At 45.2% G+C, this 27,840-nt stretch overlaps 1 long non-coding RNA gene across 1 annotated transcript; it reads right to left on the bottom strand.

The window, feature by feature from the left end:
• Window positions 1-10,405: 10,405 nt before the first annotated feature.
• Window positions 10,406-27,551, bottom strand: LOC142476318 (uncharacterized). The gene is made up of 12 exons (XR_012791531.1): window positions 27,177-27,551; window positions 25,629-25,732; window positions 24,403-24,522; window positions 23,287-23,382; window positions 21,377-21,480; window positions 20,151-20,270; window positions 19,035-19,130; window positions 17,297-17,400; window positions 15,945-16,055; window positions 13,426-13,545; window positions 12,310-12,405; window positions 10,406-10,503 (listed from the first exon to the last, which is right to left on the bottom strand). It is a non-coding gene; the product is annotated as an uncharacterized LOC142476318 (long non-coding RNA).
• Window positions 27,552-27,840: the final 289 nt, after the last annotated feature.

Here is a 27,840-nt window from a genome sequence, read left to right as displayed (position 1 = left end):
CGTCCTTCTGGATCCCTTTTTACCCTGTCTACCTTGAATGGAGAGTTCCTTGTTAGGAGTATGGCCACCCCTCTTTTCTTTTCGTCCTTTGCCGAAGCTGTGTATATCTGGGGGTATAATTTGTCCCAATACGTGGGGGTGGAGCCAGCAGTGAAGTGCTTTTCTTGTAGGAATATTATGTCCCCTGAAAGTCTCTTATATTCTGTCATGGCTAGCTTCCTTTTTACCACATTGTTCAATCCCTTGGTGTTATGTGATATTAGTGTTAGTGTCATTTGTATTTACCTGGGTGTGAGGTCTTCTCCTCTAGTGGATTCGTTTTCTGGTGTCCCTTGAGGGTCGGCCCGGAGGGTATCCTTGCACCTCGTACAGTAATGACAACATTCAAACATGTAAACATCAAAAATAAAACAACATATATAGGGTAATCCAGGTGACTAACATAGCCTGGATTTGTGTGTTCACTGGACGTGAACGAACTTTCTCTGCGATTGCGCAGTAGCGCTAATCCAACACCCATAACCTTGGGTGTGTACGGACCGTACTGCGGTCCCAGGCGGCGGGCCCGCTCAACAAATCAACTTTTTTTTTTTTTTTTTAACAGTTAACATTTCTATCCCTTTTTGTTTATTTTTTATTTAATATAGTAGACCTTTCTTACCAAATGTGTACCTCTATACCATTGTGACCAGCTTTATATAGAGCAAGCATGACTCAGCAGTCGGGATCATATATTTACCCTATCTTGTCTACAACTCCCCCCTCCTACATTTTTTCTGTTTCATTTATTTATTTTTGCCTAGCTACATGTATTCTGCGTACTGTACCAGTACTTCTACTTCTACCTTACGGGTTACCCGCTCAACCATGGGGGAGGGAATGACGCTGGCCCCTTCTTATTTCTTATCTGGATTTATATAACACATCTCAGTCTATCATTTGGGCATAGTTCCTTATGTCGGGATTTACGGGTCTTCTTCACTTTAGCAGGTTTTGCATAGACCTAAGATTTAAGATTTCTGGGGTTCCTTTGGATTTCTTCTGTGTGGAGTGGCTCCTCTGCCCACTTCTTTCCATACGGGTCTGACGGGAGGCGGTCTGTGTTCTTCGCTGGACATGGAGTCTGGGGGTTGCAATCCCAGTCTTTCTAGGAAGTCCACTCCCTCCTCAGGAACCCTCATGTAGGCTTGCGTTCCATTCCTGGTGGCGATGAGGCGGAATGGGAACCCCCACTTGTATCGGATTTCGTTGTCTCTCAGGACTTTTGTGATATGTCTCAGGGCCATCCTCTTCAACAGCGTTGATGGAGCTAGGTCGTTGTACACGTCTATCTTCACATCTCCCCATTTCAGCCCTCCTTTTTCCCATGCCAGTTTAGAAATCGCTTCTTTAGTTTTAAAGTAGTGCATCCTCACCACTACATCTCGAGCTCTATCTCCGGCTTGTGGTCGCGGTCTGAGCGCTCTATGCACCCTGTCCAGGATCAGTAATGCTGGGGGCGTTTCCGGGAGAAGGGTCTGTAGCCATTCAGTTGTTGCTCTCTCCAGATCTGTGACCGTCTCTGGAATGTTTTTGAACCTGAGGTTGTTTCTTCTTGCCCTATTTTCTTGATCTTCCTGTTTTTCCTCCACGGCGGCCATTCTGGCTCTTAGGGCCAGGATCTCCGTATCCATAGTGGTCTGGTTGTTAATGGTTTCATCCACTTTATGTTCCAGCGTATCTGTGCGTTCTCCTATAGAGCTGACCTCTGTTCTGAGGTCTTTGAGAGCGCTTTGGAGCTCTTGGTGGAGTAAGGTTTTTAGGCTTGCATATAAGTTCTCAATGTCTTTTTTGGTTGATGTTTGTTCACATACCTCAGGTTCATGTTCAGTGTCTGACTGGGTGGGAGATGGCGCTCTGCTGTCTGACCTGCCCGCTTTACTTTTCTCTTTTGTCTTGAAGAAGTCTTGCGGCGTTGGTTTTTTCGGAGCCATTCTAGGGTGTTGTATATCCAACGCCTCCAATCTATGCGTTTCCTACTTCTTTTGTTTTGTTAGATGCTTTGGTATGCCCGCCGCCTCATGGAACCCGCTTTAGGCGGTCATTGTGGACTGCGCCACGAGCGCATCTCCGAGAAACATATTAGTGTTATGTACTCTTGTTTTGGTAATTTTCACTTGCGTAGGGTGCTCAGGGACGGGCCCCACCAGCTGTAGTAGTGCAGATGAGATTTAATTATTATCTTTAATTTGTTTGTCACAGATGAGATTTAATTATTATCTTTAATTTGTTTGTCTGTCTCTTTTCTTGCTAATGGTGGGTAGCCCCAGTCAATCCACAGTCCTTTGGCTTGGTGAGGCTGTTTTTTTTATTAAATTTTCTGTTTATTTTTTTTTTTTTTTTATTCTGTGGGGATCTGCACCTTTAATTCAAATCTGCGGCGGCCATCTTGGATTTTGCTGACACGCAGTCTGGAACGCATGGAGCAGGCGGCTCCGCTCCCCGCAGCAGCTCCGTCCTCACCTCAGAGGTACAGGCAGGCGGGGGGGGGCGCGGGGGGGGCGCAGGTAAGCAGGGGGTAGGTTGGTACAGCTCACCCCGAGCGGCCGCCTGCCAGGAGAAGTTTCTTTTGATAGTGGAGTCAGCCTCGGCCGGCCGCCATTTTAGGCTGCTCTGAGACCGGAGCCCCACGCTCAGTGCTCTGAAAATGTTCCCGCTTGTTGAGCACCGGAGCCCTCTATTGCCCACCGCCTGTGGGGAGGCAGGATCGTGTGTCCCAGCGGGGGGGGGGGGGGGTACTGGCAGGTCGGATGTCAGCTCCTTTCTTTTCCTCTCCCTACACATTAGCGGCCATCTTGTTAGCCGTCCAGCACCTTGCGAGGCCGCCACAGTTCGGAGTCAATGTGGGGGGTGGGGGGGGGGGGAGGCCGTGGGACAGCGCCTGGACCGGCGATACAGACCTCCCGGGAGCGCACTGGCAGCCCTTTTCTAAGGGGTAAATAGCTGCTGCGACCCCTCTCTAAGCTTGCCTGTCTGCAGGGGATGAGGGATGGGTCTCTCTATGTCTAGCTCTGGAGAGTGCTGTGTGTGGCACAGGACTCAGAGCCGCAGTGAGTTGCAGGTCCAGATATAAGTTTCTGCAGCCCCTTCTCCTCGTTCGCCTCACTCTCCCACTCACCTCTGTAGCAGTTGATGTCGGGCAGGACAGGTTGCTCTTCTATGGTGGAGCTCGATAGGCCCCTGGAGCCACTGTTTATTTTTCTTTACTTTTGTTTATCTTTGTAATGTCCATGTATTACATTTTTAGGCTCAAAATAATCTGTATGGTGTGAGCTGACCAAATTCGTGGGAATTTAGTTTATTTGGCTGGCGATAAGCAAGGATTGCTGTGGATTGCGAGTGATTTAAGAATGTTGACATTCTAGCAATTAGGAGACAAACAGCAGGAGGGATACAGGGCGGTAGTTAGTAAGGCACATAGGGTGTAGGTTGTTTCTGAGAAAAGGGTGACCACTACAGGCTTAAAGTAAGAGGGTAAAGAGCCAGAGAATAGGGAGGAATTGAAGATGTGGGTGAGAGTGGGGACTAAGAGATGCAGTAAGGTGTGAGGGGATACGATCTAGAGGGCATGTGGTAGAGGGAGAAGAGAAGATGATTTGCTTCCAGCTCTGTAAGAGAAGAAAAAGAGTCAAATGCAGAAGGAGAATTAGGTAGAAGGAGAGAAGGGGGAAGGGACAGAAGGAATCTCCTTGTGGGTGGCATCCACCTTGCCTCTGAAGTAGTCAAATGCTTGAGGAGAAGTGAAGGAAGGATGGCAAGTGTGAGGAGAAGGTTAGTGGAGGGAGTCAAATACAGGGAAAAAAAGACAGCGTAAATTAAATTTGAGTGTTGATGAATGTGAAAAAAAAGTAGTGTGGTTTGGCCCCAGAGAGCAGCTTTATACAGGACTGGAGACATTTTTACTGTAGAAAAATCAAATATCAATTGTGTGATTTCCTTCATAGGCATTAAGAACAGCGAGTGGAAGTGTGATGAACATGTTTGGGAATTTAGCCAAGGGTGTGGGCTAGAGGGACAAGTGTGTCAGAGCCTAGAGGGGGCATATAGATAGGAGGATAGCATTGTAAGAGTTAATAAGATTGTTAGTTTAAGCGGAAAGAGAGAGAGAGCAGAGAGGTTAGAGTAGATGTCAGAGGAGAGTTTAATTAAGCAGAGGCAAATCAGTGGGACAGGTAAGATGGGGTGAGGGGAATGACTGATTGTGAATGATGAGAGCAGAAGAGGTCATGTACAACTAGAGCCTTGTTAGTCAGAGAACGGACATTCCAGATGGCATAGGAGAAGGGAAGAGAAAAGTAAGGAAAGGAATGTGGATTACATTAGATAGGTTAACACTCTTAGCAGGGAGGCAGAGGCAGGGAGGCCCGATGTGTATATGAGCAGGTTCAAGATTATAAGAGATATCCCACACATCAGCAAACATAGAAGGAGACACAGAGATAGGTGTAGAGAGAGACAGAGATAGCTCTATGTAGAGAGAGAGGGACGTAGAGAGAATGAGACAGATAGGCGCAGAGAGAGGGGGCGCAGAGAGAGGAGGCGCCAAAAGAGGGGGCGCAGAGAGAGGGGGCACAGAGAATAGGATATTAAAGAGTGCTTTTCATTGAGCAGTGCAGAAATAGCTGCAATAGAGGTCTGTACAAATGGTGCAGTGTGTAGACACATGCAAAGGTAGGGGAAGGAAAGAGGAGAACATGTGGATAAAAGCAGGAGTGTGGAAGTTAGAGAAATTAGAAAAGTTTAACAGAGGAGTGAGGAAAAAGAACAAGAGAGAGGTTACATTGGGATGACGTTCTGTGGTAAAGAGAAAATGCTAGGAGAGAGCTTTCAAATATTAGAGGACATGAATTGAGGGAGCAAATGTATAAATCAAAACCTGAGGGGGAGGTATAGCACGAAAGCTTGCACAGCAGATTATAGTCTTAATGTTGCGTGTACCTGTCAGGGTATTCAAGAAGTTAAATTCTCACAAGTGCAGAGTTCATGATGAAATGCTGAATCTAGTCCCCCTCCAATTTAATTTTAATATAACTTTTCCATTCTTCATTACTGCAAAAAGCAAACAAAACAAAACCACATTGCATTACTATTTTCAAAATGGATTGAATGGCATATTCAACAGTGACTGTGTGATGCCAATATTCCCCACTCACTCGTAGTGAAGCACATATTGTACTAGTGTTGAAAGTAGGCCGGTAGAGTCAGGTACGCAGTACTGATAAAACAATAAGTGCCCGTCGTAAGTACCAGCTCCGCAACAGTGCGGGCATCACATTAGTGACGTGGATGAACATATATGGATAAGCCCATATTAAGGCATCACGTGACCAGAGCCGTCACTGACTGGGTATACGTAAAGACGCAGGGAGATGCAAGGAAAGGGAGGGAGAGAGACAGGGAGAAGATGTGAAACGGAGGAAGGCACGGATGGAGGGAGTTCTTCCGAGCTTCTGCGGGCCTCTCTCTTTCACTGGTGCATGCCGGGAGCTGGTCCCAACATCCACAAAGTGTGTGTGTATTATTGGTTGTATTTTATGGGGGTAGGAGGGTAGTGTGTATATTGTGTGTGTGGGAGTATTATATTGTGTGTAGAGGTGCAGAGGAGAGTACTAGATTGTGTATCTTGTGTAAGGGTGTTGTGTATATTGTGTTTGGAGCTATAATATTATTGGGGAGATTAGTATTGAGGAGGTATTATAGTGTGTATTGTGGGGAGTATTAGTGTGTGTATTGTTTGTGGGTGACAGATGCTGGGGGTATGCAGCAATCCCTGCACTGAGGTCCGAGGCGGCTCTGCATCGCTCGCACGCACTGTGGATGACCAAGCATGTGCCCATGATAATCATGGCCTTACAGGGATGAGTGTGTCAGAGCCTAGAAGGGGCATATATATGATGGAGGAGGGAGGAGGAGGAGGGAGGAGGAGGAGATGATAGCATTGTAAAAGTTAACAAGATAGTTAGTTTAAGCAGAAAGTGAGGAGAGGTTAGAGATAAGGGTAGATGTCAGAGGAGAGAGTTCAATTAAGCTGAGGTATCGAGTAGGACAGGGGTGAGGGGAATGAGAGGTGGTGGATGATGAGAGCAGAAGAGGTCATGTACAAATAGACCTTGTTAGTCAGAGAGCAGTCATTCCAGAGGGCACGTGAGAAGTGAAGAGTAAAGTGAGACATGGAATGTGGATTACATTAGATGGGTTAATACGCTTAGCAGGGAGGTGGAGAGAGAGAGGCAAGAGGCAGAGAGTGGTGCAGGGGTTGAGGAAGAGATGTTGCATGTACCTTATCAGAACATTAAAGAACATCAATTCACACTGGTGCAGAGTTGATGATGAATCCAGTTCACCTCCAATTCAATTTTAACAGAAATGTTTCATTCTTCATTACTGAAAAAAAAGAAAAGTAAAAAACATTTTATTACTATTTTCAAAATGGATTGAATTCCCCCAACAATGACTATGTGTTACCAATATATCCCTCTCAGTCCCACTGCAGCATATACTGTACCAGTGTGAAAGTAGGAAGGTACACAGTACCGGTAAAACAATACGTGCCGGTACTATGCACCATATGAATTATAAGGGGATGTAAATCTCCCAGTCTCTCTCCATATCCGCAACAGAGCGGGCTCCGGTCAGTGGCATGGATGCCCATATATGGGTATGCTCATATTTGGGCATCCCATGTCACTGACCGGAGCCGGCTCTGAGTATAGGGATATATGCGGAGACGCAGAGGTGCAAGGAAATGGGAGGAGGCACGGTGAGAAACAGGGAGAGACCACAGGAAGATAGAGGGCAACAACTTCCACAAGGTACTTGTATGGGTATAATTGTTTGTATTTTGTGCAGAGGGGGTAATTTCAGATAAAATACAATTCTCCACCCTCTACGAAACAATTCCACTTTGTTCAGTAAGCCAGAAAGTCTTGGTCCCATGTGGACTGAATTTAATGCAAATAAGGTCCTTAATACACAAGTAAAGAATAAAGTTACTTATTCTCTACTGTAAGAAGTGCCACATTGCCCACTATTTGGGTCCTGTGCCCAGATTGTGACCATGCATGGCAGAGGTGAGATTCCCCCAACTCCAATTTGCTACACTCTCCAAGAGAGATAATTGTGATCAGAGGTGGAACTAGGGGAGGGTGTGAGCAGGGTCACTGCCCAGGGAGTAACCTGACTGGGGGCACGGAAATCTCATTTAGTGCATACACTACCGACACACTTTATTGAAGTGTGGTCGGTACCGCAAGCCGGGAAATCTCCCGGCTTGCTAGTGGCCGCCCCTCGGCGTGCCGCGCGTCATAGACGCGCGGTCACGCGTCATCGGGAGCGTGCGCCCGCTGCACGCATGTCCAGGGGCTCCCCGAGGGAGCCCTGGTGTCCCGCGATCGCGGGACAGCGGCAGGGGGTTCCGGGGGACCCGGCGGACCCGGCAGCGGTAGGGAGAGCGCCCCGATCGGAGGGCGCTCTTCCGCTGCTTCGGCGTGCGCCCGTCACACTCGGGCGCGCGCCAGGCTACTGCTGCGGCACAGAACGGGCAAATGCTCGAATAAACTGTGCCGCAGCAGTATGTTGCGGCACTGCATTGATTGACCGGTCAATCTGCACTGCTGCCTGTCACAGTGACATCCTGATCGGGCACTGTGATCAGCTATAGCACTGACCCAGGTGAGATAGTTCAGCACTTTACAAGGAGGGAACAGATGTTGTGGGTGACAGATGCTGGAGGTAGGCCAAGACTGTTGGCCAGAGTAACGTGGAGACTTACTGCACTCTGCATGCCCAAATGCTGATAATATCATGCTGTAGCTGCACTTTACAGAAGATGATGCAGATGTCATCATTGGTTGGTGGGTTCATTAAATCAATCCATCATATCATAACCACACTGTGCATATGATGTACTGAATCAGTAACACCAGGAAGACATCTCCATGTTAGGAGTAGAGTTGAAGTTAACAGAATATGTCCAGCACTGTGGTGTGTAGCCCATAAATAATAATTGTGCACATTACCAGAGCAACATACTGTCAACTGCAAGATCATTTTGCTGCTTGTAGCGTATGCTCATCCTGTACAGTGTTGTAGTAGATCCGTCTCTTCAGTGTTCACTGCAACAAAAGTAAGACATTGCATTAATATTACAGACGTTTGGGGGCTGAAATCTCACTTCGCTGCGGACAATTTCCCTTTGCATAAGCTTCTTGTGATTATGTCAATGATGATCAATAACTGCATCATAACACAGCCGCTCTATACAGAAGATGTACTTGCTCTCATTGGTGATTGAGGTAATACGTCACACAATGTACAGATATAGCAAGGATTATTTCTCCCACTTGTGCATTATGGCATTATGATGGGAAATGTTGTGAGATTCTGCATTATCAGCATCACTGAATCTTTTGGAAATTAAGTGATATTCTATGTTTTAATGCAATATTATGGGTGATCAGCCGGTAAAATAATAATAGCTTGCTGTATCTGTAGCCATGCTCTACCCATGATGTGCTGAACCAATGACTGCAGAGAGATTCAGAGTGCTAAACATGACTGGAACGCATCTCTGAATAATGGGCAGCAAAGCAGTGCAGAATAGGAGGTGAAAGTATTTAAAATGGAAGATCCTTAGCAGCTGTGTGGAGAGTAGACAGTACAGACTGACCAAGTAAATGGTAAAAGGAGTAACTTCAACATTACTTGGCTTTGTTCTCCACATTGAAGCTTTCCTCCTCTTTAAATCACTAATACTGATGCCATGTGTAACCTGTACTGAGAGTTATATAATCTACTGGCCTAGATGAAACCATATGATGCAAACAGGATCCATCCCACTCCAGATTCATAGAATTGAACCACCTCAACCTTTCATAACAATCACATAGAACTGCAGCTGTGCGCTACTGCACATGTTCTTGTTATGAATGGTAGTAGATGTGGTCCTTGGGTCTTTACTTCATACTGTAGCCACCCTCTACTCATGATGTATTGAATCAACGAAAACCTGCATGGTTCAGATCACAGGAAGGGGTAGAGTAGAGATGAAAATATTCAATGTGAAACCCGTAGCAGCCGGATTGTGTGGAGTCAATAAAACGACAAATACTAAATGGTAAATGAGAAATATACACATTGCTTATCTGTCTCTGTGTAGTAATTTTCCTTCTCTTCAACTGTCCTTCAAATTTTCTCTTTTGCAAGAAAAGGAACACATGGCTTCAATATTCACTTCTGTTCTGCAGTCATCCCTCCTGAAATAAAAGTTAAGCATTGCATTGTTATTATGATAATACATACAATAAACCTTGCTCCAAACCATTTGATGCAAAGCAAATCCACCTCCCACCCACAGCTGTGCTCCTTCTAGAGCATGCATGTCAAACTCCAGTCCTCGAGGGTCCCAAACAGGCCAGGTTTTCAGTAGGGATATCCTGAAAACCTGGCCTGTTTGCGGCCCTCGAGGACTGGAGTTTGACATCCTTGTTCTTGAGCTTCTACCACGCAAGTCATCCATGTGAGTGACACTGTACTGCAGTCCTGGTCTGCACACAATCTACTGAATCAATGACATCACACTGTAAAGGCAATCTACAAGATGTATTAGTTGTCCACACTTCCGAAATGTTACTTTTATGTCCAAATCACTTATTCCCATGACCTGATATTTGTATTTGTTATTTATAGGATTGTCACAAAGAGTTGATGAGGTCACCAAATGATAGTATGTAGAGAGAAAGAGAGATCTCAGAACAGAGCCCTGATGTATACCCACAGACAGATCAATAGAAGACGAAGACATGTTAGCAACAGAGATGGAGAATGTGTGACAGGAAAGTTATGATGAAAACCAGGATAGAACTGTGTTACGGATACCAAGAGAGAGTTTAGAATATGAAGGAGGAGAGTGATTGAGAGCATCAAACGCAGCAGATAGATCAAGTAGGATTAGTAGGGAAAAGTGACCTTGGGAATTTACTTTAAGCACAGTCTGTAGAACGAGCTGTACGAAAGGCAGGTTGTAAAGGATCCAGGAGGGAATGTGATTTAAGAATGTTGACATTCTAGCAATTAGGAGACAAACAGCAGGAGGGATACAGGGCGGTAGTTAGTAAGGCACATAGGGTGTAGGTTGTTTCTGAGAAAAGGGTGACCACTACAGGCTTAAAGTAAGAGGGTAAAGAGCCAGAGAATAGGGAGGAATTGAAGATGTGGGTGAGAGTGGGGACTAAGAGATGCAGTAAGGTGTGAGGGGATACGATCTAGAGGGCATGGGTTAATACGCTTAGCAGGGAGGTGGAGAGAGAGAGGCAAGAGGCAGAGAGTGGTGCAGGGGTTGAGGAAGAGATGTTGCATGTACCTTATCAGAACATTAAAGAACATCAATTCACACTGGTGCAGAGTTGATGATGAATCCAGTTCACCTCCAATTCAATTTTAACAGAAATGTTTCATTCTTCATTACTGAAAAAAAAGAAAAGTAAAAAACATTTCATTACTATTTTCAAAATGGATTGAATTCCCCCAACAATGACTATGTGTTACCAATATATCCCTCTCAGTCCCACTGCAGCATATACTGTACCAGTGTGGAAGTAGGAAGGTACACAGTACCGGTAAAACAATACGTGCCGGTACTATGCACCATATGAATTATAAGGGGATGTAAATCTCCCAGTCTCTCTCCATATCCGCAACAGAGCGGGCTCCGGTCAGTGGCATGGATGCCCATATATGGGTATGCTCATATTTGGGCATCCCATGTCACTGACCGGAGCCGGCTCTGAGTATAGGGATATATGCGGAGACGCAGAGGTGCAAGGAAATGGGAGGAGGCACGGTGAGAAACAGGGAGAGACCACAGGAAGATAGAGGGCAACAACTTCCACAAGGTACTTGTATGGGTATAATTGTTTGTATTTTGTGCAGAGGGGGTAATTTCAGATAAAATACAATTCTCCACCCTCTACGAAACAATTCCACTTTGTTCAGTAAGCCAGAAAGTCTTGGTCCCATGTGGACTGAATTTAATGCAAATAAGGTCCTTAATACACAAGTAAAGAATAAAGTTACTTATTCTCTACTGTAAGAAGTGCCACATTGCCCACTATTTGGGTCCTGTGCCCAGATTGTGACCATGCATGGCAGAGGTGAGATTCCCCCAACTCCAATTTGCTACACTCTCCAAGAGAGATAATTGTGATCAGAGGTGGAACTAGGGGAGGGTGTGAGCAGGGTCACTGCCCAGGGAGTAACCTGACTGGGGGCACGGAAATCTCATTTAGTGCATACACTACCGACACACTTTATTGAAGTGTGGTCGGTACCGCAAGCCGGGAAATCTCCCGGCTTGCTAGTGGCCGCCCCTCGGCGTGCCGCGCGTCATAGACGCGCGGTCACGCGTCATCGGGAGCGTGCGCCCGCTGCACGCATGTCCAGGGGCTCCCCGAGGGAGCCCTGGTGTCCCGCGATCGCGGGACAGCGGCAGGGGGTTCCGGGGGACCCGGCGGACCCGGCAGCGGTAGGGAGAGCGCCCCGATCGGAGGGCGCTCTTCCGCTGCTTCGGCGTGCGCCCGTCACACTCGGGCGCGCGCCAGGCTACTGCTGCGGCACAGAACGGGCAAATGCTCGAATAAACTGTGCCGCAGCAGTATGTTGCGGCACTGCATTGATTGACCGGTCAATCTGCACTGCTGCCTGTCACAGTGACATCCTGATCGGGCACTGTGATCAGCTATAGCACTGACCCAGGTGAGATAGTTCAGCACTTTACAAGGAGGGAACAGATGTTGTGGGTGACAGATGCTGGAGGTAGGCCAAGACTGTTGGCCAGAGTAACGTGGAGACTTACTGCACTCTGCATGCCCATCCTCTCCCTGACATCAGGGGAAGGAAGTGGCCCTGGGGTGTGTGTAGGTATGCCAGATGTCAGTGTATGCATAAGTAAGTATGCCTGTGTAGTGGGAGGTGTAGGGGCGTTAAGCTGGAGGACTTAAAACAGGCACAAAAGCACATAGATACCTCTGATTATACCGCACCAAATGCTGATAATATCATGCTGTAGCTGCACTTTACAGAAGATGATGCAGATGTCATCATTGGTTGGTGGGTTCATTAAATCAATCCATCATATCATAACCACACTGTGCATATGATGTACTGAATCAGTAACACCAGGAAGACATCTCCATGTTAGGAGTAGAGTTGAAGTTAACAGAATATGTCCAGCACTGTGGTGTGTAGCCCATAAATAATAATTGTGCACATTACCAGAACAACATACTGTCAACTGCAAGATCATTTTGCTGCTTGTAGCGTATGCTCATCCTGTACAGTGTTGTAGTAGATCCGTCTCTTCAGTGTTCACTGCAACAAAAGTAAGACATTGCATTAATATTACAGACGTTTGGGGGCTGAAATCTCACTTCGCTGCGGACAATTTCCCTTTGCATAAGATTCTTGTGATTATGTCAATGATGATCAATAACTGCATCATAACACAGCCGCTCTATACAGAAGATGTACTTGCTCTCATTGGTCATTGAGGTAATACGTCACACAATGTACAGATATAGCAAGGATTATTTCTCCCACTTGTGCATTATGGCATTATGATGGGAAATGTTGTGAGATTCTGCATTATCAGCATCACTGAATCTTTTGGAAATTAAGTGATATTCTATGTTTTAATGCAATATTATGGGTGATCAGCCGGTAAAATAATAATAGCTTGCTGTATCTGTAGCCATGCTCTACCCATGATGTGCTGAACCAATGACTGCAGAGAGATTCAGAGTGCTAAACATGACTGGAACGCATCTCTGAATAATGGGCAGCAAAGCAGTGCAGAATAGGAGGTGAAAGTATTTAAAATGGAAGATCCTTAGCAGCTGTGTGGAGAGTAGACAGTACAGACTGACCAAGTAAATGGTAAAAGGAGTAACTTCAACATTACTTGGCTTTGTTCTCCACATTGAAGCTTTCCTCCTCTTTAAATCACTAATACTGATGCCATGTGTAACCTGTACTGAGAGTTATATAATCTACTGGCCTAGATGAAACCATATGATGCAAACAGGATCCATCCCACTCCAGATTCATAGAATTGAACCACCTCAACCTTTCATAACAATCACATAGAACTGCAGCTGTGCGCTACTGCACATGTTCTTGTTATGAATGGTAGTAGATGTGGTCCTTGGGTCTTTACTTCATACTGTAGCCACACTCTACTCATGATGTATTGAATCAACGAAAACTTGCATGGTTCAGATCACAGGAAGGGGTAGAGTAGAGATGAAAATATTCAATGTGAAACCCGTAGCAGCCGGATTGTGTGGAGTCAATAAAACGACAAATACTAAATGGTAAATGAGAAATATACACATTGCTTATCTGTCTCTGTGTAGTAATTTTCCTTCTCTTCAACTGTCCTTCAAATTTTCTCTTTTGCAAGAAAAGGAACACATGGCTTCAATATTCACTTCTGTTCTGCAGTCATCCCTCCTGAAATAAAAGTTAAGCATTGCATTGTTATTATGATAATACATACAATAAACCTTGCTCCAAACCATTTGATGCAAAGCAAATCCACCTCCCACCCACAGCTGTGCTCCTTCTAGAGCATGCATGTCAAACTCCAGTCCTCGAGGGTCCCAAACAGGCCAGGTTTTCAGTAGGGATATCCTGAAAACCTGGCCTGTTTGCGGCCCTCGAGGACTGGAGTTTGACATCCTTGTTCTTGAGCTTCTACCACGCAAGTCATCCATGTGAGTGACACTGTACTGCAGTCCTGGTCTGCACACAATCTACTGAATCAATGACATCACACTGTAAAGGCAATCTACAAGATGTATTAGTTGTCCACACTTCCGAAATGTTACTTTTATGTCCAAATCACTTATTCCCATGACCTGATATTTGTATTTGTTATTTATAGGATTGTCACAAAGAGTTGATGAGGTCACCAAATGATAGTATGTAGAGAGAAAGAGAGATCTCAGAACAGAGCCCTGATGTATACCCACAGACAGATCAATAGAAGACGAAGACATGTTAGCAACAGAGATGGAGAATGTGTGACAGGAAAGTTATGATGAAAACCAGGATAGAACTGTGTTACGGATACCAAGAGAGAGTTTAGAATATGAAGGAGGAGAGTGATTGAGAGCATCAAACGCAGCAGATAGATCAAGTAGGATTAGTAGGGAAAAGTGACCTTGGGAATTTGCTTTAAGCACAGTCTGTAGAACGAGCTGTACGAAAGGCAGGTTGTAAAGGATCCAGGAGGGAATGTGATTTAAGAATGTTGACATTCTAGCAATTAGGAGACAAACAGCAGGAGGGATACAGGGCGGTAGTTAGTAAGGCACATAGGGTGTAGGTTGTTTCTGAGAAAAGGGTGACCACTACAGGCTTAAAGTAAGAGGGTAAAGAGCCAGAGAATAGGGAGGAATTGAAGATGTGGGTGAGAGTGGGGACTAAGAGATGCAGTAAGGTGTGAGGGGATACGATCTAGAGGGCATGTGGTAGAGGGAGAAGAGAAGATGATTTGCTTCCAGCTCTGTAAGAGAAGAAAAAGAGTCAAATGCAGAAGGAGAATTAGGTAGAAGGAGAGAAGGGGGAAGGGACAGAAGGAATCTCCTTGTGGGTGGCATCCACCTTGCCTCTGAAGTAGTCAAATGCTTGAGGAGAAGTGAAGGAAGGATGGCAAGTGCGAGGAGAAGGTTAGTGGAGGGAGTCAAATACAGGGAAAAAAAGACAGCGTAAATTAAATTTGAGTGTTGATGAATGTGAAAAAAAAAGTAGTGTGGTTTGGCCCCAGAGAGCAGCTTTATACAGGACTGGAGACATTTTTACTGTAGAAAAATCAAATATCAATTGTGTGATTTCCTTCATAGGCATTAAGAACAGCGAGTGGAAGTGTGATGAACATGTTTGGGAATTTAGCCAAGGGTGTGGGCTAGAGGGACAAGTGTGTCAGAGCCTAGAGGGGGCATATAGATAGGAGGATAGCATTGTAAGAGTTAATAAGATTGTTAGTTTAAGCGGAAAGAGAGAGAGAGCAGAGAGGTTAGAGTAGATGTCAGAGGAGAGTTTAATTAAGCAGAGGCAAATCAGTGGGACAGGTAAGATGGGGTGAGGGGAATGACTGATTGTGAATGATGAGAGCAGAAGAGGTCATGTACAACTAGAGCCTTGTTAGTCAGAGAACGGACATTCCAGATGGCATAGGAGAAGGGAAGAGAAAAGTAAGGAAAGGAATGTGGATTACATTAGATAGGTTAACACTCTTAGCAGGGAGGCAGAGGCAGGGAGGCCCGATGTGTATATGAGCAGGTTCAAGATTATAAGAGATATCCCACACATCAGCAAACATAGAAGGAGACACAGAGATAGGTGTAGAGAGAGACAGAGATAGCTCTATGTAGAGAGAGAGGGACGTAGAGAGAATGAGACAGATAGGCGCAGAGAGAGGGGGCGCAGAGAGAGGAGGCGCCAAAAGAGGGGGCGCAGAGAGAGGGGGCACAGAGAATAGGATATTAAAGAGTGCTTTTCATTGAGCAGTGCAGAAATAGCTGCAATAGAGGTCTGTACAAATGGTGCAGTGTGTAGACACATGCAAAGGTAGGGGAAGGAAAGAGGAGAACATGTGGATAAAAGCAGGAGTGTGGAAGTTAGAGAAATTAGAAAAGTTTAACAGAGGAGTGAGGAAACAGCCAGCAGAAAGAACAAGAGAGAGGTTACATTGGGATGACGTTCTGTGGTAAAGAGAAAATGCTAGGAGAGAGCTTTCAAATATTAGAGGACATGAATTGAGGGAGCAAATGTATAAATCAAAACCTGAGGGGGAGGTATAGCACGAAAGCTTGCACAGCAGATTATAGTCTTAATGTTGCGTGTACCTGTCAGGGTATTCAGGAAGTTAAATTCTCACAAGTGCAGAGTTCATGATGAAATGCTGAATCTAGTCCCCCTCCAATTTAATTTTAATATAACTTTTCCATTCTTCATTACTGCAAAAAGCAAACAAAACAAAACCACATTGCATTACTATTTTCAAAATGGATTGAATGGCATATTCAACAGTGACTGTGTGATGCCAATATTCCCCACTCACTCGTAGTGAAGCACATATTGTACTAGTGTTGAAAGTAGGCCGGTAGAGTCAGGTACGCAGTACTGATAAAACAATAAGTGCCCGTCGTAAGTACCAGCTCCGCAACAGTGCGGGCATCACATTAGTGACGTGGATGAACATATATGGATAAGCCCATATTAAGGCATCACGTGACCAGAGCCGTCACTGACTGGGTATACGTAAAGACGCAGGGAGATGCAAGGAAAGGGAGGGAGAGAGACAGGGAGAAGATGTGAAACGGAGGAAGGCACGGATGGAGGGAGTTCTTCCGAGCTTCTGCGGGCCTCTCTCTTTCACTGGTGCATGCCGGGAGCTGGTCCCAACATCCACAAAGTGTGTGTGTATTATTGGTTGTATTTTATGGGGGTAGGAGGGTAGTGTGTATATTGTGTGTGTGGGAGTATTATATTGTGTGTAGAGGTGCAGAGGAGAGTACTAGATTGTGTATCTTGTGTAAGGGTGTTGTGTATATTGTGTTTGGAGCTATAATATTATTGGGGAGATTAGTATTGAGGAGGTATTATAGTGTGTATTGTGGGGAGTATTAGTGTGTGTATTGTTTGTGGGTGACAGATGCTGGGGGTATGCAGCAATCCCTGCACTGAGGTCCGAGGCGGCTCTGCATCGCTCGCACGCACTGTGGATGACCAAGCATGTGCCCATGATAATCATGGCCTTACAGGGATGAGTGTGTCAGAGCCTAGAAGGGGCATATATATGATGGAGGAGGGAGGAGGAGGGAGGAAGAGGAGGGAGGAGGAGGAGATGATAGCATTGTAAAAGTTAACAAGATAGTTAGTTTAAGCAGAAAGTGAGGAGAGGTTAGAGATAAGGGTAGATGTCAGAGGAGAGAGTTCAATTAAGCTGAGGTATCGAGTAGGACAGGGGTGAGGGGAATGAGAGGTGGTGGATGATGAGAGCAGAAGAGGTCATGTACAAATAGACCTTGTTAGTCAGAGAGCAGTCATTCCAGAGGGCACGTGAGAAGTGAAGAGTAAAGTGAGACATGGAATGTGGATTACATTAGATGGGTTAATACGCTTAGCAGGGAGGTGGAGAGAGAGAGGCAAGAGGCAGAGAGTGGTGCAGGGGTTGAGGAAGAGATGTTGCATGTACCTTATCAGAACATTAAAGAACATCAATTCACACTGGTGCAGAGTTGATGATGAATCCAGTTCACCTCCAATTCAATTTTAACAGAAATGTTTCATTCTTCATTACTGAAAAAAAAGAAAAGTAAAAAACATTTCATTACTATTTTCAAAATGGATTGAATTCCCCCAACAATGACTATGTGTTACCAATATATCCCTCTCAGTCCCACTGCAGCATATACTGTACCAGTGTGAAAGTAGGAAGGTACACAGTACCGGTAAAACAATACGTGCCGGTACTATGCACCATATGAATTATAAGGGGATGTAAATCTCCCAGTCTCTCTCCATATCCGCAACAGAGCGGGCTCCGGTCAGTGGCATGGATGCCCATATATGGGTATGCTCATATTTGGGCATCCCATGTCACTGACCGGAGCCGGCTCTGAGTATAGGGATATATGCGGAGACGCAGAGGTGCAAGGAAATGGGAGGAGGCACGGTGAGAAACAGGGAGAGACCACAGGAAGATAGAGGGCAACAACTTCCACAAGGTACTTGTATGGGTATAATTGTTTGTATTTTGTGCAGAGGGGGTAATTTCAGATAAAATACAATTCTCCACCCTCTACGAAACAATTCCACTTTGTTCAGTAAGCCAGAAAGTCTTGGTCCCATGTGGACTGAATTTAATGCAAATAAGGTCCTTAATACACAAGTAAAGAATAAAGTTACTTATTCTCTACTGTAAGAAGTGCCACATTGCCCACTATTTGGGTCCTGTGCCCAGATTGTGACCATGCATGGCAGAGGTGAGATTCCCCCAACTCCAATTTGCTACACTCTCCAAGAGAGATAATTGTGATCAGAGGTGGAACTAGGGGAGGGTGTGAGCAGGGTCACTGCCCAGGGAGTAACCTGACTGGGGGCACGGAAATCTCATTTAGTGCATACACTACCGACACACTTTATTGAAGTGTGGTCGGTACCGCAAGCCGGGAAATCTCCCGGCTTGCTAGTGGCCGCCCCTCGGCGTGCCGCGCGTCATAGACGCGCGGTCACGCGTCATCGGGAGCGTGCGCCCGCTGCACGCATGTCCAGGGGCTCCCCGAGGGAGCCCTGGTGTCCCGCGATCGCGGGACAGCGGCAGGGGGTTCCGGGGGACCCGGCGGACCCGGCAGCGGTAGGGAGAGCGCCCCGATCGGAGGGCGCTCTTCCGCTGCTTCGGCGTGCGCCCGTCACACTCGGGCGCGCGCCAGGCTACTGCTGCGGCACAGAACGGGCAAATGCTCGAATAAACTGTGCCGCAGCAGTATGTTGCGGCACTGCATTGATTGACCGGTCAATCTGCACTGCTGCCTGTCACAGTGACATCCTGATCGGGCACTGTGATCAGCTATAGCACTGACCCAGGTGAGATAGTTCAGCACTTTACAAGGAGGGAACAGATGTTGTGGGTGACAGATGCTGGAGGTAGGCCAAGACTGTTGGCCAGAGTAACGTGGAGACTTACTGCACTCTGCATGCCCAAATGCTGATAATATCATGCTGTAGCTGCACTTTACAGAAGATGATGCAGATGTCATCATTGGTTGGTGGGTTCATTAAATCAATCCATCATATCATAACCACACTGTGCATATGATGTACTGAATCAGTAACACCAGGAAGACATCTCCATGTTAGGAGTAGAGTTGAAGTTAACAGAATATGTCCAGCACTGTGGTGTGTAGCCCATAAATAATAATTGTGCACATTACCAGAGCAACATACTGTCAACTGCAAGATCATTTTGCTGCTTGTAGCGTATGCTCATCCTGTACAGTGTTGTAGTAGATCCGTCTCTTCAGTGTTCACTGCAACAAAAGTAAGACATTGCATTAATATTACAGACGTTTGGGGGCTGAAATCTCACTTCGCTGCGGACAATTTCCCTTTGCATAAGCTTCTTGTGATTATGTCAATGATGATCAATAACTGCATCATAACACAGCCGCTCTATAGAGAAGATGTACTTGCTCTCATTGGTGATTGAGGTAATACGTCACACAATGTACAGATATAGCAAGGATTATTTCTCCCACTTGTGCATTATGGCATTATGATGGGAAATGTTGTGAGATTCTGCATTATCAGCATCACTGAATCTTTTGGAAATTAAGTGATATTCTATGTTTTAATGCAATATTATGGGTGATCAGCCGGTAAAATAATAATAGCTTGCTGTATCTGTAGCCATGCTCTACCCATGATGTGCTGAACCAATGACTGCAGAGAGATTCAGAGTGCTAAACATGACTGGAACGCATCTCTGAATAATGGGCAGCAAAGCAGTGCAGAATAGGAGGTGAAAGTATTTAAAATGGAAGATCCTTAGCAGCTGTGTGGAGAGTAGACAGTACAGACTGACCAAGTAAATGGTAAAAGGAGTAACTTCAACATTACTTGGCTTTGTTCTCCACATTGAAGCTTTCCTCCTCTTTAAATCACTAATACTGATGCCATGTGTAACCTGTACTGAGAGTTATATAATCTACTGGCCTAGATGAAACCATATGATGCAAACAGGATCCATCCCACTCCAGATTCATAGAATTGAACCACCTCAACCTTTCATAACAATCACATAGAACTGCAGCTGTGCGCTACTGCACATGTTCTTGTTATGAATGGTAGTAGATGTGGTCCTTGGGTCTTTACTTCATACTGTAGCCACCCTCTACTCATGATGTATTGAATCAACGAAAACCTGCATGGTTCAGATCACAGGAAGGGGTAGAGTAGAGATGAAAATATTCAATGTGAAACCCGTAGCAGCCGGATTGTGTGGAGTCAATAAAACGACAAATACTAAATGGTAAATGAGAAATATACACATTGCTTATCTGTCTCTGTGTAGTAATTTTCCTTCTCTTCAACTGTCCTTCAAATTTTCTCTTTTGCAAGAAAAGGAACACATGGCTTCAATATTCACTTCTGTTCTGCAGTCATCCCTCCTGAAATAAAAGTTAAGCATTGCATTGTTATTATGATAATACATACAATAAACCTTGCTCCAAACCATTTGATGCAAAGCAAATCCACCTCCCACCCACAGCTGTGCTCCTTCTAGAGCATGCATGTCAAACTCCAGTCCTCGAGGGTCCCAAACAGGCCAGGTTTTCAGTAGGGATATCCTGAAAACCTGGCCTGTTTGCGGCCCTCGAGGACTGGAGTTTGACATCCTTGTTCTTGAGCTTCTACCACGCAAGTCATCCATGTGAGTGACACTGTACTGCAGTCCTGGTCTGCACACAATCTACTGAATCAATGACATCACACTGTAAAGGCAATCTACAAGATGTATTAGTTGTCCACACTTCCGAAATGTTACTTTTATGTCCAAATCACTTATTCCCATGACCTGATATTTGTATTTGTTATTTATAGGATTGTCACAAAGAGTTGATGAGGTCACCAAATGATAGTATGTAGAGAGAAAGAGAGATCTCAGAACAGAGCCCTGATGTATACCCACAGACAGATCAATAGAAGACGAAGACATGTTAGCAACAGAGATGGAGAATGTGTGACAGGAAAGTTATGATGAAAACCAGGATAGAACTGTGTTACGGATACCAAGAGAGAGTTTAGAATATGAAGGAGGAGAGTGATTGAGAGCATCAAACGCAGCAGATAGATCAAGTAGGATTAGTAGGGAAAAGTGACCTTGGGAATTTACTTTAAGCACAGTCTGTAGAACGAGCTGTACGAAAGGCAGGTTGTAAAGGATCCAGGAGGGAATGTGATTTAAGAATGTTGACATTCTAGCAATTAGGAGACAAACAGCAGGAGGGATACAGGGCGGTAGTTAGTAAGGCACATAGGGTGTAGGTTGTTTCTGAGAAAAGGGTGACCACTACAGGCTTAAAGTAAGAGGGTAAAGAGCCAGAGAATAGGGAGGAATTGAAGATGTGGGTGAGAGTGGGGACTAAGAGATGCAGTAAGGTGTGAGGGGATACGATCTAGAGGGCATGGGTTAATACGCTTAGCAGGGAGGTGGAGAGAGAGAGGCAAGAGGCAGAGAGTGGTGCAGGGGTTGAGGAAGAGATGTTGCATGTACCTTATCAGAACATTAAAGAACATCAATTCACACTGGTGCAGAGTTGATGATGAATCCAGTTCACCTCCAATTCAATTTTAACAGAAATGTTTCATTCTTCATTACTGAAAAAAAAGAAAAGTAAAAAACATTTCATTACTATTTTCAAAATGGATTGAATTCCCCCAACAATGACTATGTGTTACCAATATATCCCTCTCAGTCCCACTGCAGCATATACTGTACCAGTGTGGAAGTAGGAAGGTACACAGTACCGGTAAAACAATACGTGCCGGTACTATGCACCATATGAATTATAAGGGGATGTAAATCTCCCAGTCTCTCTCCATATCCGCAACAGAGCGGGCTCCGGTCAGTGGCATGGATGCCCATATATGGGTATGCTCATATTTGGGCATCCCATGTCACTGACCGGAGCCGGCTCTGAGTATAGGGATATATGCGGAGACGCAGAGGTGCAAGGAAATGGGAGGAGGCACGGTGAGAAACAGGGAGAGACCACAGGAAGATAGAGGGCAACAACTTCCACAAGGTACTTGTATGGGTATAATTGTTTGTATTTTGTGCAGAGGGGGTAATTTCAGATAAAATACAATTCTCCACCCTCTACGAAACAATTCCACTTTGTTCAGTAAGCCAGAAAGTCTTGGTCCCATGTGGACTGAATTTAATGCAAATAAGGTCCTTAATACACAAGTAAAGAATAAAGTTACTTATTCTCTACTGTAAGAAGTGCCACATTGCCCACTATTTGGGTCCTGTGCCCAGATTGTGACCATGCATGGCAGAGGTGAGATTCCCCCAACTCCAATTTGCTACACTCTCCAAGAGAGATAATTGTGATCAGAGGTGGAACTAGGGGAGGGTGTGAGCAGGGTCACTGCCCAGGGAGTAACCTGACTGGGGGCACGGAAATCTCATTTAGTGCATACACTACCGACACACTTTATTGAAGTGTGGTCGGTACCGCAAGCCGGGAAATCTCCCGGCTTGCTAGTGGCCGCCCCTCGGCGTGCCGCGCGTCATAGACGCGCGGTCACGCGTCATCGGGAGCGTGCGCCCGCTGCACGCATGTCCAGGGGCTCCCCGAGGGAGCCCTGGTGTCCCGCGATCGCGGGACAGCGGCAGGGGGTTCCGGGGGACCCGGCGGACCCGGCAGCGGTAGGGAGAGCGCCCCGATCGGAGGGCGCTCTTCCGCTGCTTCGGCGTGCGCCCGTCACACTCGGGCGCGCGCCAGGCTACTGCTGCGGCACAGAACGGGCAAATGCTCGAATAAACTGTGCCGCAGCAGTATGTTGCGGCACTGCATTGATTGACCGGTCAATCTGCACTGCTGCCTGTCACAGTGACATCCTGATCGGGCACTGTGATCAGCTATAGCACTGACCCAGGTGAGATAGTTCAGCACTTTACAAGGAGGGAACAGATGTTGTGGGTGACAGATGCTGGAGGTAGGCCAAGACTGTTGGCCAGAGTAACGTGGAGACTTACTGCACTCTGCATGCCCATCCTCTCCCTGACATCAGGGGAAGGAAGTGGCCCTGGGGTGTGTGTAGGTATGCCAGATGTCAATGTATGCATAAGTAAGTATGCCTGTGTAGTGGGAGGTGTAGGGGCGTTAAGCTGGAGGACTTAAAACAGGCACAAAAGCACATAGATACCTCTGATTATACCGCACCAAATGCTGATAATATCATGCTGTAGCTGCACTTTACAGAAGATGATGCAGATGTCATCATTGGTTGGTGGGTTCATTAAATCAATCCATCATATCATAACCACACTGTGCATATGATGTACTGAATCAGTAACACCAGGAAGACATCTCCATGTTAGGAGTAGAGTTGAAGTTAACAGAATATGTCCAGCACTGTGGTGTGTAGCCCATAAATAATAATTGTGCACATTACCAGAACAACATACTGTCAACTGCAAGATCATTTTGCTGCTTGTAGCGTATGCTCATCCTGTACAGTGTTGTAGTAGATCCGTCTCTTCAGTGTTCACTGCAACAAAAGTAAGACATTGCATTAATATTACAGACGTTTGGGGGCTGAAATCTCACTTCGCTGCGGACAATTTCCCTTTGCATAAGATTCTTGTGATTATGTCAATGATGATCAATAACTGCATCATAACACAGCCGCTCTATACAGAAGATGTACTTGCTCTCATTGGTCATTGAGGTAATACGTCACACAATGTACAGATATAGCAAGGATTATTTCTCCCACTTGTGCATTATGGCATTATGATGGGAAATGTTGTGAGATTCTGCATTATCAGCATCACTGAATCTTTTGGAAATTAAGTGATATTCTATGTTTTAATGCAATATTATGGGTGATCAGCCGGTAAAATAATAATAGCTTGCTGTATCTGTAGCCATGCTCTACCCATGATGTGCTGAACCAATGACTGCAGAGAGATTCAGAGTGCTAAACATGACTGGAACGCATCTCTGAATAATGGGCAGCAAAGCAGTGCAGAATAGGAGGTGAAAGTATTTAAAATGGAAGATCCTTAGCAGCTGTGTGGAGAGTAGACAGTACAGACTGACCAAGTAAATGGTAAAAGGAGTAACTTCAACATTACTTGGCTTTGTTCTCCACATTGAAGCTTTCCTCCTCTTTAAATCACTAATACTGATGCCATGTGTAACCTGTACTGAGAGTTATATAATCTACTGGCCTAGATGAAACCATATGATGCAAACAGGATCCATCCCACTCCAGATTCATAGAATTGAACCACCTCAACCTTTCATAACAATCACATAGAACTGCAGCTGTGCGCTACTGCACATGTTCTTGTTATGAATGGTAGTAGATGTGGTCCTTGGGTCTTTACTTCATACTGTAGCCACCCTCTACTCATGATGTATTGAATCAACGAAAACCTGCATGGTTCAGATCACAGGAAGGGGTAGAGTAGAGATGAAAATATTCAATGTGAAACCCGTAGCAGCCGGATTGTGTGGAGTCAATAAAACGACAAATACTAAATGGTAAATGAGAAATATACACATTGCTTATCTGTCTTTGTGTAGTAATTTTCCTTCTCTTCAACTGTCCTTCAAATTTTCTCTTTTGCAAGAAAAGGAACACATGGCTTCAATATTCACTTCTGTTCTGCAGTCATCCCTCCTGAAATAAAAGTTAAGCATTGCATTGTTATTATGATAATACATACAATAAACCTTGCTCCAAACCATTTGATGCAAAGCAAATCCACCTCCCACCCACAGCTGTGCTCCTTCTAGAGCATGCATGTCAAACTCCAGTCCTCGAGGGTCCCAAACAGGCCAGGTTTTCAGTAGGGATATCCTGAAAACCTGGCCTGTTTGCGGCCCTCGAGGACTGGAGTTTGACATCCTTGTTCTTGAGCTTCTACCACGCAAGTCATCCATGTGAGTGACACTGTACTGCAGTCCTGGTCTGCACACAATCTACTGAATCAATGACATCACACTGTAAAGGCAATCTACAAGATGTATTAGTTGTCCACACTTCCGAAATGTTACTTTTATGTCCAAATCACTTATTCCCATGACCTGATATTTGTATTTGTTATTTATAGGATTGTCACAAAGAGTTGATGAGGTCACCAAATGATAGGAGGTAGAGAGAAAGAGAGATCTCAGAACAGAGCCCTGATGTATACCCACAGACAGATCAATAGAAGACGAAGACATGTTAGCAACAGAGATGGAGAATGTGTGACAGGAAAGTTATGATGAAAACCAGGATAGAACTGTGTTACGGATACCAAGAGAGAGTTTAGAATATGAAGGAGGAGAGTGATTGAGAGCATCAAACGCAGCAGATAGATCAAGTAGGATTAGTAGGGAAAAGTGACCTTGGGAATTTGCTTTAAGCACAGTCTGTAGAACGAGCTGTACGAAAGGCAGGTTGTAAAGGATCCAGGAGGGAATGTGATTTAAGAATGTTGACATTCTAGCAATTAGGAGACAAACAGCAGGAGGGATACAGGGCGGTAGTTAGTAAGGCACATAGGGTGTAGGTTGTTTCTGAGAAAAGGGTGACCACTACAGGCTTAAAGTAAGAGGGTAAAGAGCCAGAGAATAGGGAGGAATTGAAGATGTGGGTGAGAGTGGGGACTAAGAGATGCAGTAAGGTGTGAGGGGATACGATCTAGAGGGCATGGGTTAATACGCTTAGCAGGGAGGTGGAGAGAGAGAGGCAAGAGGCAGAGAGTGGTGCAGGGGTTGAGGAAGAGATGTTGCATGTACCTTATCAGAACATTAAAGAACATCAATTCACACTGGTGCAGAGTTGATGATGAATCCAGTTCACCTCCAATTCAATTTTAACAGAAATGTTTCATTCTTCATTACTGAAAAAAAAGAAAAGTAAAAAACATTTCATTACTATTTTCAAAATGGATTGAATTCCCCCAACAATGACTATGTGTTACCAATATATCCCTCTCAGTCCCACTGCAGCATATACTGTACCAGTGTGAAAGTAGGAAGGTACACAGTACCGGTAAAACAATACGTGCCGGTACTATGCACCATATGAATTATAAGGGGATGTAAATCTCCCAGTCTCTCTCCATATCCGCAACAGAGCGGGCTCCGGTCAGTGGCATGGATGCCCATATATGGGTATGCTCATATTTGGGCATCCCATGTCACTGACCGGAGCCGGCTCTGAGTATAGGGATATATGCGGAGACGCAGAGGTGCAAGGAAATGGGAGGAGGGACGGTGAGAAACAGGGAGAGACCACAGGAAGATAGAGGGCAACAACTTCCACAAGGTACTTGTATGGGTATAATTGTTTGTATTTTGTGCAGAGGGGGTAATTTCAGATAAAATACAATTCTCCACCCTCTACGAAACAATTCCACTTTGTTCAGTAAGCCAGAAAGTCTTGGTCCCATGTGGACTGAATTTAATGCAAATAAGGTCCTTAATACACAAGTAAAGAATAAAGTTACTTATTCTCTACTGTAAGAAGTGCCACATTGCCCACTATTTGGGTCCTGTGCCCAGATTGTGACCATGCATGGCAGAGGTGAGATTCCCCCAACTCCAATTTGCTACACTCTCCAAGAGAGATAATTGTGATCAGAGGTGGAACTAGGGGAGGGTGTGAGCAGGGTCACTGCCCAGGGAGTAACCTGACTGGGGGCACGGAAATCTCATTTAGTGCATATGTTGCGGCACTGCATTGATTGACCGGTCAATCTGCACTGCTGCCTGTCACAGTGACATCCTGATCGGGCACTGTGACCAGCTATAGCACTGACCCAGGTGAGATAGTTCAGCACTTTACAAGGAGGGAACAGATGTTGTGGGTGACAGATGCTGGAGGTAGGCCAAGACTGTTGGCCAGAGTAACGTGGAGACTTACTGCACTCTGCATGCCCATCCTCTCCCTGACATCAGGGGAAGGAAGTGGCCCTGGGGTGTGTGTAGGTATGCCAGATGTCAGTGTATGCATAAGTAAGTATGCCTGTGTAGTGGGAGGTGTAGGGGCGTTAAGCTGGAGGACTTAAAACAGGCACAAAAGCACATAGATACCTCTGATTATACCGCACCAAATGCTGATAATATCATGCTGTAGCTGCACTTTACAGAAGATGATGCAGATGTCATCATTGGTTGGTGGGTTCATTAAATCAATCCATCATATCATAACCACACTGTGCATATGATGTACTGAATCAGTAACACCAGGAAGACATCTCCATGTTAGGAGTAGAGTTGAAGTTAACAGAATATGTCCAGCACTGTGGTGTGTAGCCCATAAATAATAATTGTGCACATTACCAGAACAACATACTGTCAACTGCAAGATCATTTTGCTGCTTGTAGCGTATGCTCATCCTGTACAGTGTTGTAGTAGATCCGTCTCTTCAGTGTTCACTGCAACAAAAGTAAGACATTGCATTAATATTACAGACGTTTGGGGGCTGAAATCTCACTTCGCTGCGGACAATTTCCCTTTGCATAAGATTCTTGTGATTATGTCAATGATGATCAATAACTGCATCATAACACAGCCGCTCTATACAGAAGATGTACTTGCTCTCATTGGTCATTGAGGTAATACGTCACACAATGTACAGATATAGCAAGGATTATTTCTCCCACTTGTGCATTATGGCATTATGATGGGAAATGTTGTGAGATTCTGCATTATCAGCATCACTGAATCTTTTGGAAATTAAGTGATATTCTATGTTTTAATGCAATATTATGGGTGATCAGCCGGTAAAATAATAATAGCTTGCTGTATCTGTAGCCATGCTCTACCCATGATGTGCTGAACCAATGACTGCAGAGAGATTCAGAGTGCTAAACATGACTGGAACGCATCTCTGAATAATGGGCAGCAAAGCAGTGCAGAATAGGAGGTGAAAGTATTTAAAATGGAAGATCCTTAGCAGCTGTGTGGAGAGTAGACAGTACAGACTGACCAAGTAAATGGTAA

Source organism: Ascaphus truei, unplaced genomic scaffold, assembly GCF_040206685.1.
Source record: "Ascaphus truei isolate aAscTru1 unplaced genomic scaffold, aAscTru1.hap1 HAP1_SCAFFOLD_1565, whole genome shotgun sequence".
Lineage (NCBI taxonomy): Eukaryota > Metazoa > Chordata > Amphibia > Anura > Ascaphidae > Ascaphus > Ascaphus truei.
The sequence above is the reverse complement of the archived record's forward strand: the minus strand, read 5'-3'. Positions and strand labels throughout refer to the sequence as shown.